We start from the raw sequence: 10,729 nt of genomic DNA on the forward strand, positions 1-10,729 counted from the left end.
CAGTTATTACATTGAAGTAGTGAACATTTTTCTCATGGGGATCTTAACTTTTTTTTTTTTTTTTTGGGGGGGGAATCTTAACTTTTAACCCCCACTAAAGAATGAAAAGATACTGCCTACTCTCCATCCAAAGAGATAGAAGCTGGAATCAGTTGCTCTTCTGACATCAATGATATACTCTACATTTGATGACTTTTATTTGATGACATCTCCAAATGGACTAAACTTCTAGATGAGGTTAGCATGTTTCTGTACATTCCCATAAAGCAATGAATGAATGGATAAATGAATGAAATCTGTATTGAATACTTCTATTTTGTTGTATGTGCTAGTCTTATCTTCACACCTAGATTATTCCAAGGATATAGTTTTGACTGGTATAGAATATAATGAGCTCAAATAACTGTTGCTTTCCAAAAAGTTAACAGTGGTGCTTTCTAGACAGTAGGATGACAAATGTTTCTCCTTTATCATTTCAAGACAATGCCAAATTTTGTAGAATACAATTATGTATCATATTAGTAATCAAGGAAAAAACAATAAAAATATATATTATTTAGTTAGTTAGTTAGTTATGTTTGGCTGCATTGGGTCTTCATTGCTGTGCACGGGCTTCCTCTAGTTGCCTCAAGCGGAGGCTGCTCTTCACTGTAGTGTGCGGGCTTCTCATTGCAGTGGCTTCTCTTGTTGCAGAGCATGGGCTCTAGGCACGCAGGCTCAGTAGTTGTGGCTCACGGGGTCTAGAATACAGGCTTAGTAGCTGTGGCGCACAGCCTTAGCTCCTCCGCAGCATGTGGGATCTTCCCAGACAAGGGATCGAACCTGTGTCCCCTGCATTGACAGGCAGATTCTTAACCACTGCGCCACCAGGGAAGTGCCAATAAAAATATTTTGATTGTTGATAAAAGTTAACTTAAAAAAAACTTTTAATGGAGAGCATTATTTGGATAACCTCCGTTGGGACACAATGAGACTAAAGAAGTTGGGTCAGTGATCAGCACTCAGGAACTGCCTGATAAAAGTAATTTTCCTCAAGACAACGTAGCTGGGAATACTATATGTTGGGGAAAAGTAGCAGTCAGGAAAACTGAAGGGAAAGTACATTTGTGGGTTACGTAGATAGTCCAATCTCATCACAGATGAAAAAAGAATAGAGTTTCTTTTCAGACTTTAGAATATCCACAGAGATAACAATACTACTGGCTAATGGGGGTGGAAGTGAGGTCCCTTTCACTCTTTCCAAGAACTTGGAAATAGGAGAATGAGACCACCTTCAGACAAACTTATAATAATGGATTGGAGGAAAGATGTGCAAATTCACCCTAAAACAAAAGAATGGGGAGAGGGAGAGATGAAGAGAGAAGTCAAGCCAGCCTTTCCCAAGGCACATCCTACTTTAAAGACAAAACTGAAATCTCCTCGAATGGAATCAAAGAGCATTTCCCCATGGGGAGAAGGAGTGGTCTCTCCTTCTTCTGGGCTGCTAGGAATGGATGAGCAGAACAAGTTTGCAAAATTCCTACGTTAAGGGACTCCTGATGTCGTTTTTATATTCGGATTCATTCACCTAGAAAAATATCAACCCAAGGTGCTCAGAATGCTGGTTTCTGCTCTCACTCTCATAGCTGCTGCCTTTGGTTAATGAGGTTCCCATTAGAGCTAAATGATTCATGGTGGAAGAGCTCATTAAAGGCTAAGACCCTGCAGAATTAGTTCTGCAAGGCTTTCCTGTCATTGCTGGCTTTCCTATGATGCTACTTGCCAGAGCTTCCAAACAGAACCCAAAAAGACATTCTACTTCCCATCCTCATCTCTATCTCAACTACCTTAGTCTCAGGTGATACTCAATGAAGGTATTATCCCAACATTTGCATCTTAATAGAGGATGATAACCATTAATAAACTTATTTTAGATTTTAATCCTCAAGACAGGTGGAGGTGGAAGATGAGGTTAGTGGGGTGGGAGGAAAAGACCATTAGGGGCAAGCAAGAGCTTGCTCAATAGATCTCAGTTCAAACCACACTGTTGGGCTTTTAGGGCTTGCATCAAGAACCTCCGTGTTCCATATGACCAGAAGACCACCCCTCCCAGAGCCTTTCTGGTTATCATAGTGGTGACTGGAAGAGAGTCAGGGCCCAGAATGACTAGCCCATCCAAGCTCACTGCCAAGAACCATCCTCCTGTCATTTAGAACTGTACTGTCCATCATGGTAGCCACATGTGGCTATTAAGTGTTTGAAATGTGACTAGTCTGAATTGAGATGTGCTGTATTTGTAAAATATACATTGGATTTCAAAGATATAGTTAAGAAAAAAGAATATAAAATCTCATTAATAATTTCTATATTATATGTTGAAATAATATTAGATATATTAGGTTAAAATGTATTATTAAAATTAATTTCACCTGTTTCATTCACTTTTTTAAATGGGGCTACCAGAAAACTTGAAATCATATATGGTGGCCTGCATTTGTGGCTTGCATTATATTTCTATTAGACAGTGCTGGCCTTGAAAATGGAGGCCCTTTTAAGATTAAGAAAAATATTGGTTAGAAAGAAGAGAGGCACAGAAACCTATATTCAATATACTATGATAAACCATAACGGAAAAGAATATTTTTAAAATAGAGTGTGTGTATATATATATATATATATATATATATATATCTGAATCACTTTGATGTACAGCAGTAATTAACACAACATTGTAAATCAACTATATTCAATAAAAAAATAAAATATTTCTGTAAAAAAAATTTTAAAAAACAAAGGAGAGAGAGAGAGCTGCATGACCTACAGTGTGCTTGCACCAAAAATGTCCCTAAATAGGAGTTCTCAATGAAAATCACTCAGACGTTGGTTAGGAAGAACCTATGTAACCCAAAGAAAAAGTACCCACTGTTGGCTTTTTCTTTAGGACATATGTATAATTCTAAAGACTTCATCGTGTTAATTCACTTGATCATCATAATTGCCCTGTGCAGTAGGCGTCATTTTTACACCTATTATATAGATGATGAAACTGAGGCACAGAGAGGTATAAATGCAGGTGGGATTTGACTTTTGGCCATCAGACTTCAGACCCTGACTTGTACCGGTTATGTGACCCCTCATATAAGCTCTCCGGCTGTACTTTCTGGGGGGAATTTTCCTTGTTAGTGCTATTTCCCCAGCAGCTGCACCCCAACTCTGTCCTAGCACTAAAAAACCAAACACTCCTGTCTGTCATGGGTAGGGAAAGCCCCTACACACTGGGCCCTGAATCCTGGAGTTTGGGTAAAACCAAGTGTCTGGAAATACAGTGCTCTCAAACCCCTCTTAGCAACTCAGTAAATTGTGAGAACACAATTTTGCATTTCTAGACCTTGCAGCCTAAAGGCTAGGAAACTTTGCCAGGTTTTATCTTTTTTTAATTTCTCAAAGACCGTTTTTTCACCTTACATAATACTTTCCAAACCTTCCCAAACTGACAGTTGGCTGCTTGCGGATGTTCTGAAGCTCAGCTAAGGAAATATTCTCAGGGAGCAGCCCAGAGGGCCTCAGAGCCCATTTCCCACAAAGGGATGACCGTTAAATGCTGGTGAGAGGAAGCCTTTTGCCTCTTTCACCTCATTTTTTTTCCTGACCAAAGGCCATACTCTTGCCTTTCTTTTCCTCAGAAACCACAGAAGTTAGATGGTTTTGCTTTTGATTTTAAAAAGTCTCAAAAATAAGAATAATTCTCTTATTCACCCCGGAAAAATGCTGCAACTGCCATCTTGTAACTTTATTATTATTATCATTATTATTGTAACTATTATTGTTATTACTATTATTACTATAAAGTGCACTCAGGAGATTGGTGAGCAGGAAACCAGGGAGCCGCTAGATGTTGCCTGTCTTCTTTGACAGATGTGGCCACTGAGGCTCAGGGAGTATGCGATTTACTCAAGGCCATGGCCTAGTTGTGAAAGAGCCTGGATCGAGGCTAACTTCCCTTGGCCCAGAGGTTTGGGCAGAGCCTGGTCCCCTGGGTCAGGTAAATCATCCCACCCAGTGGGGCAGCCACAGTGCAATTAGCATAGGCATGCATGGCCTCCTTCCTCCCTCCCCTTGGCCTTTTCTCAGATTCCTTATCTTTCAGTTGGCCCCTTCCTGATGTTTGTGTTGGATTTTTTCTTTGAGGCTTTAGCTATTTCCACTGCCTGAAATGTTGGATTCCCAGATACCCTCATGGATAAATCCCTTTTTCAAGTCTTGACTCATATCTGACCTTCTTAGGAGGCCCTGATTCCCATCTAATACAGTACTGCAGCCTCCTCACCCACACCCTGCACCCCAGCCCCCTTCCTTTTCTTTTTTCTATAGCATTTATCAACTAATTGCCTTCTCCACTAGAATGTAAGCTCCACGGGGACAGGGATCTTTGTTCGCTGATGTACCCCAAGTGTGCACAAGAACCCCTGGTCACAGCAGATGCTCAGCAAATACTGGGTGAAATGGAAAGTGTTCAAAGCCGTTCTTGATGCTCACCAGCTCAGACGGTAAGAACCGCAGGGTGAGGGCTGTGTCCCTGCCACAGGCCCTTGCGAGCAGTGCCCGGCACACAGGCAGGCCCTTGGGTTCAAAGTAAATTCTAATCTGTACAAAAATGTCAGGAGAGGAGGTCTTAGGGATAACTTCTTTCCACTACTTCTTTCCACGTTTATTTCCTGTCTGAATGTTCTGGAATATGGAAATAACAAATTAAGTTAAAACAAAATTCTGAAGACCCCATGTGCACCCTAGGTGTGACCCTCAGCACGTAACCAGTGGAAGGAGAGGCTGTAAACTCTGAACACTTTTCTCAGGGCCGGGGACAGGAAACCAGCCCATTGGAAAAGGGGCCAGGTCCCTCTTGCTCAGAGAGATTTTGAGACATCATAAGACTATTTTCAAGCATGAGAAAGAACATGCTGATCAGCAGTTTTCCATCTCTACAGGTGACAGAGCAAGAAAAAATATGCCAATTTCTGAGTATAAGAGTGTTCAATGAGATTTAGAGAATACCCTCCTCAGAAGGAGATGAAACACCAGCAGAATATAACCAGGGGAAATTTGAGACGTCCAACTCTGGAGTGAAAGAAATTTTGATTAAAAAAAAAAAGCAAACAGGGCTTCCCTGGTGGCGCAGTGGTTGAGAATCCGCCTGCCGATGCAGGGGACACGGGTTCGTGCCCCGGTCCGGGAAGATCCCACATGCCGCGGAGCGGCTGGGCCCGTGAGCCATGGCCGCTGAGCCTGCGCGTCCGGCGCCTGTGCTCTGCAACGGGAGAGGCCACAACAGTGAGAGGCCAGCGTACCGCAAAAAAAAAAAAAAAAAAAAAGCAAACAAATAAAACTCTGACATTCACAGGACAAAAATGATGCTCCTTTCCCCAGTTCTTCTGGATTCTAAACATTAGGGTCATACAGTGGCAAGAAAATGGAGTGGTTGGGAGCTGGGGCTTAGACTGAGACTGCTTGGGTTTAAACCTGACACATCCTAGCTGTGATCCAGGCAAGTTGTTAAGTCATTTGTGCCTCAATTTTTCTACGTTTTAAATGGGGTGATAATAGCACCAACCTCCAAGGAACACCAAGGATCAGACAAGCACATTAGAATTCATGTGAAGACCTGGCACCTGGCAATAAAGAACAAAGCCAGGCAGGCACCCAGCCAGTGCCCAGTAAGCAGGCGTTCTTACCATATGGGTGTGGTGAGTGAAGTAGTAGTCCTTAAAGGTAGAGGTGGAGAACTGGAATAGGGAACAGCGGGGAATCTTAGTGGAGACAGAAGCTACAAGGAGACACACTAGGTCTGGGAACTAGAGGATGGGAAGCTTGGGGGTTGGTGGCAGTGAGAGGGGTGGACAATTGGGAACTCCGGAAGGAAAAACAGCAGGAGCAAAACCTTCCTGAGAAATCTTAAACCCATTTTAAAAAATCTTGGGTGAGGTGGGGCCTACTCGTGCCAGGCAGGGTGTGGGTGTGAGATCTGATCTTCACACAACTCTGCCAGGTTGGCCTGACCAGCCCCACCCCACAGATGAGACTTGAGGCTCAAGGCTGGCTGGTAAAGGGGAGGGAGCTGGGATGGACTGAGGCTTCTGTCCATATCTAGTCACAGGCCACGTGTAATTACGGTAACCATCACTCACATGTGAAAGATGAGCAGGCATTGCTCTCAGCACTTTTTACATATCAACGCATTTAATTCTGTCACAGTCCACTGAGGATTGTTCTGGTGAGGAAGCTGAGGACAGAATTTGATCAGCTGGGGCTGAGGTCCAGAGGTGTAGAACGGAGGGGACCCCTCCAATCCAGGGCAGGCTTCCAGAACCCAGGCTGAATTGGGCTCCCAGAGGGCTGACCTTAGAGGAGAGAGAGTCCAGACACAGGCCCCGCTATCCTGTTACCACCCAGTGGCCAGAGCCAGCTTGTTACAATACAAATCACATCACGTCACACCCCTCCAGACCTTCCCAAGGCAGAACCACCTAGCCAAGCACAATTTCTCCCTCTCAGAAACTGCAGTTTAAGATCTCGTAATCCTGGCCTCAAAATCTCATTAGAAGGAGCTTTCTCTGATAGGATCCATCTGCAGCACCTCCTGTTCTGCAGTGTGTACGTGAAGCAGAGATAGGGAAAAACTAACGATGGACGTGTGAGGCAAGACCCCACAGAGGTCCAAGTCCTGGAGATAAGCAGGTCCTGAACCTCTTGCTTCAGTCCCCCAAAAAGGATAATTATTATCTCAGGGCAGCCACACAGGATGAGGCTAGGGTCACCCCTGATTGCCTTCTGCAAGCAGGGGGAGACGGGAGGCAGGGCCCTCCTCTGCGTGGGCCCAGTGTCCTCTGGATGCCCTACTCCTGGCTGTCCTAACCCTTTCCCCACTCTGGCCTGTCTTCACACCATCTGGGTGCGATGACACCAGCATGGAAGCTGGTGAGGGCAGGGACTGGGTCTGATATGGGTAGCCATATGTGCGTGGCACAGAGCAGGCTCTCAGGATATTTTTGTGGACCAGACACAGTTGAATCCAACACTTAACTGTACACAGCATGGGGGTTCAGAGCACGGCTGAGCCGAGCTGCCTGTGTTCACATCCCTGCTCTGACATCTGCTAGCTGAATGCCTTGGGGAGCCTTTAACCTTCCTGAACTCCAGCTTCTGCACTTGTTAAAAATGGGGGATTACTACCTCCTTCACAAGGACATTATGAGGATTAAGTGAGTTGAAGAAGGAAGCCCTCTAGTAGTAAGTGCTCACTGGTTGTTAGCTACTAATTAGTATTACTATATTTAGCTGCATGATACTGGGCAAATCACATCTCTGAGCCTTGGTTTTTTTTCCTATAGAGTAGTAATATTAACCACCTCACAGGGTTGTTGGGAAGATTGAGATTGTCATGTGTAGAGGGTTTAGTACACTGCTTGGAAAACAATGGGTAAGAAGTGAGTCATTTACTGTGCTGTGTTCCATTCTTTGAGGGTCTTGCTAGTTGAGTAACCAACTGGCTGGATATATTAATTAATATTAGTAGTCCACGGAACTTCCTTGGTGGTCCAGTGGGTAAGACTCCACACTCCCAATGCAGGGGGCCCGGGTTTGATCCCTGGTGAGGGAACTAGATCCCACATGCATGCCGCAACTAAGAGTTCACGTGCCACAACTAAGAGTTCGCATGTCCCAACTAAAGATCCCACGTGCCGCAATGAAGATCCAGCATGCCACAACTAAGACCTGGCACAGCCAAAATAAATAAATAAATAAATATTTAAAAAGAAAATATTGAACTTCCCTGGTGGTGCAGTGGTTAAGAACCTGCCTGCCAATGCAGGGGACATGGGTTCGAGCCCTGGTCCGGGCAGATCCCACATGCCACGGAGCAACTAAGCCCGTGCGCCACAACAACTGAGCCTGCACTCTAGAGCCCACGTGCCACAACTACTGAGCCTGTGTGCCACAACTACTGAAGCCCACGCGTTGGAAGCCTGAATGCCACCCAGAGCCCGTGCTCTGCAACAAGAGAAGCCATCACAGTGAGAAGCCCGCCTACCACAACGGAGAGTAGCCCCGCTTGTCCCGGCTCGCCACAACTAGAGAAAGCCCATGTGCAACACCGAAGACCCAATGCAGCCAAAAATAAATAAATAAATATATTTTTAAAAAAATTAGTAGTCCAGATAGACTCTGTGGAAAAGATAGAATTTCTCTGGGCCTCCCTTGCTGGGGTCACATCATGAATAGCTCCCAATATCCGCCAACTGGATTCAGTGGTTAATTTCCCCCACTGTTGAGCCACCTAGTCATACTTTTTCCATTGGAGAAATGGCTCAGAGAGGCTCCATTTCCAGACCTGTGCCTGAGCAGAAGCCCTCAAAACCTTACCCTCAAGAATGAATTAGCGGTTGTATTTCAGCCAAGGGTGGTTAGTGAGGGATTATTCAGAGGCAGGACCTTTACCAGTTAGCAAATGCCAAGCCAAACCAAAAACACCCTACTAGTTCCTTGTCCCCAGGCCAAGTCCTCCCCCACGTGCTGACACGACGGCCCCAACGAGGCTGGCAGAGTTGTGGACCTATATGCACCAGGACTCAGAAAGGGAAAATGGCAGCAAATGCCCACCTCCCAACTTCACAGAGGCCCACACTCGGAGCAAGAGGGAGGTCAACCTGCAGTTCTCAACTCCGAGTTCTGGGTGGAAAGGAGAGGTCAGCCAGCCGCTCCTCCCTGAGGGCTGGCCTTTTTCACCTTGCTGTTCTCTGAACCCAGAATGAGCTCCCATGTGGACAAGGGGTTTTTCCCTCCTTTTTGTGATTTTATTCATACACAAAAAAGCTTAAAGTTTAAGAAAATTAAATTAGTTGGTTATTTGCTTACTAAACCATTTTAACTGAAAAGAACCAACTTACATGCAATCTAAACAAGAGGTTACAGTACTTAAACTTCCATTGATTGGTGGTGTATGGATCAGATGTGATTCTTTCCCCAGGTCTTTTTCTCCTCCAATCAAAATACCTCTGGGTGGGACTTCCCTGGTGGCGCAGTGGTTAAGACTCCACGCTCCCAATGCAGGTGGGCCGGGGTTCGATCCCTGGTCAGGGAACTAGGTCTCACATGCATGCTGCAACTAAGAGTTCGCATGCTGCAACTAAGGAGCCTGCCTGCCCCAACTAAGGAGCCCACATGTTGCAACTAAGGAGCCTGCCTGCTGCAACTAAGACCTGGCACAACCAAAAAAATACCTCTGGATACCTTCAAAAAAGACCCAAACCTTTAGAATAAGCTGCCCACTGAGCCACTAGTTCAGCAAGTATTTATCAAGCACCTACTGTGTGCGAGATGCGGGGCCATGAGGGTGAGGCATGAACAACACAGACCCTTCCTGGAGGAGTTCCATCTAGCCAGGACAAGCAAAGGACTTTGGCCTCCCAAGTCCTGGTTATGCCTACCATAGAACACTCCCACAGAGGTTTGGTTTTTGTATTATAATAATGATGCAACAGTTAAAATTTAAGAAAAACCTTGAATAGTCACTGTGCATAATCTCACTGTCTTAGCACAACTATTTCCATTTGTCTTTCCTTTCAGTTCCTAACCATAACATACACATCATGTTTTAGAGCAGAGGCAATCACAACAGAATTACCAGATAATATTTTTCCACCATTTATATTCTTATATATTCCTGCCTAGTTTTCATAATTATCCCTTTCAAAAAGCTACATACTGTTCTATCCTGCTTCCTGTGCCAGAATTACAAACTATTCCCCTATTGTTGGACTTCCACTTTTTTTTTCTTCTTGGATTTGTGGAAAACAGTGCAGTGTTCATGGACTCAGCACTGCCTGTGGAGCACCTCTTCCACCCAGGTCCTGTGCTGAGAGCATCAGGGCCCAGGGGCCACCAGCCACAGTCCTCCCAGAGCTCATTGGCCCATAAAGTCCCAAGGAACACCAACAAACCATTTCAGCAAATGCAATCATGCTAAAAAGCCCCAGCAAAAGGGACTCATGTCTGAGGGTCCCAAAAGAATTTTACGTTTTCAAAATGACTGAAGTCAAGTGTTTGAGGAAGTCCCAGCTCCCAAGTTTCAGTCACTAGCCAAGCTGAAACTACCTCCACACAAAATTGTATTTCTTTTTTTTTTTTTTTGCGGTACGCGGGCCTCTCACTGCTGCGGCCTCTCCCGTTGCGGAGCACAGGCTCCGGACGCGCAGGCTCAGCGGCCATGGCTCACCGCTCCGTGGCATGTGGGATCCTCCCGGACCGGGGCACAAACCCGCGTCCCCTGCATCGGCAGGCAGACTCCCAACGACTGCGCCACCAGGGAAGCCCCAAAGTTGTATTTCTAAATAGCAAGTCTTCTGATTTCATTGACAAGTGAGGGAAAACCCACCTTTATTTCAGAATGAATTCCCTAAGCCTACTGACCAGCCAGGAAACTCTAGACTTCTAGCCCACCCACGGGAGAGAGTTCAGGCCTGTGGCCAGCATGACGGAGCTACTGCATGGGTTGGCCTCTCTCTGGACCTGTCTCCTCTCTACTTCTCACTCCAAACAGAGTGGGGAGGAAAGGAGCCCTAGAAGAACCATGGCTCGGATTTCCTTGTTAATTGACTCTTCCACTATTTTGGGTTTTTTGGGTTTTTTTTTTTTTTTGGCCACGCTGTGCGGCTTGATGGATCTTAGTTCCCTGACCAGGGATCAAAACCGGGCC

This window comes from Leucopleurus acutus, assembly GCF_964270905.1.
Source record: "Leucopleurus acutus genome assembly, chromosome: 14".
Taxonomy (NCBI): Eukaryota; Metazoa; Chordata; class Mammalia; order Artiodactyla; family Delphinidae; genus Leucopleurus; species Leucopleurus acutus.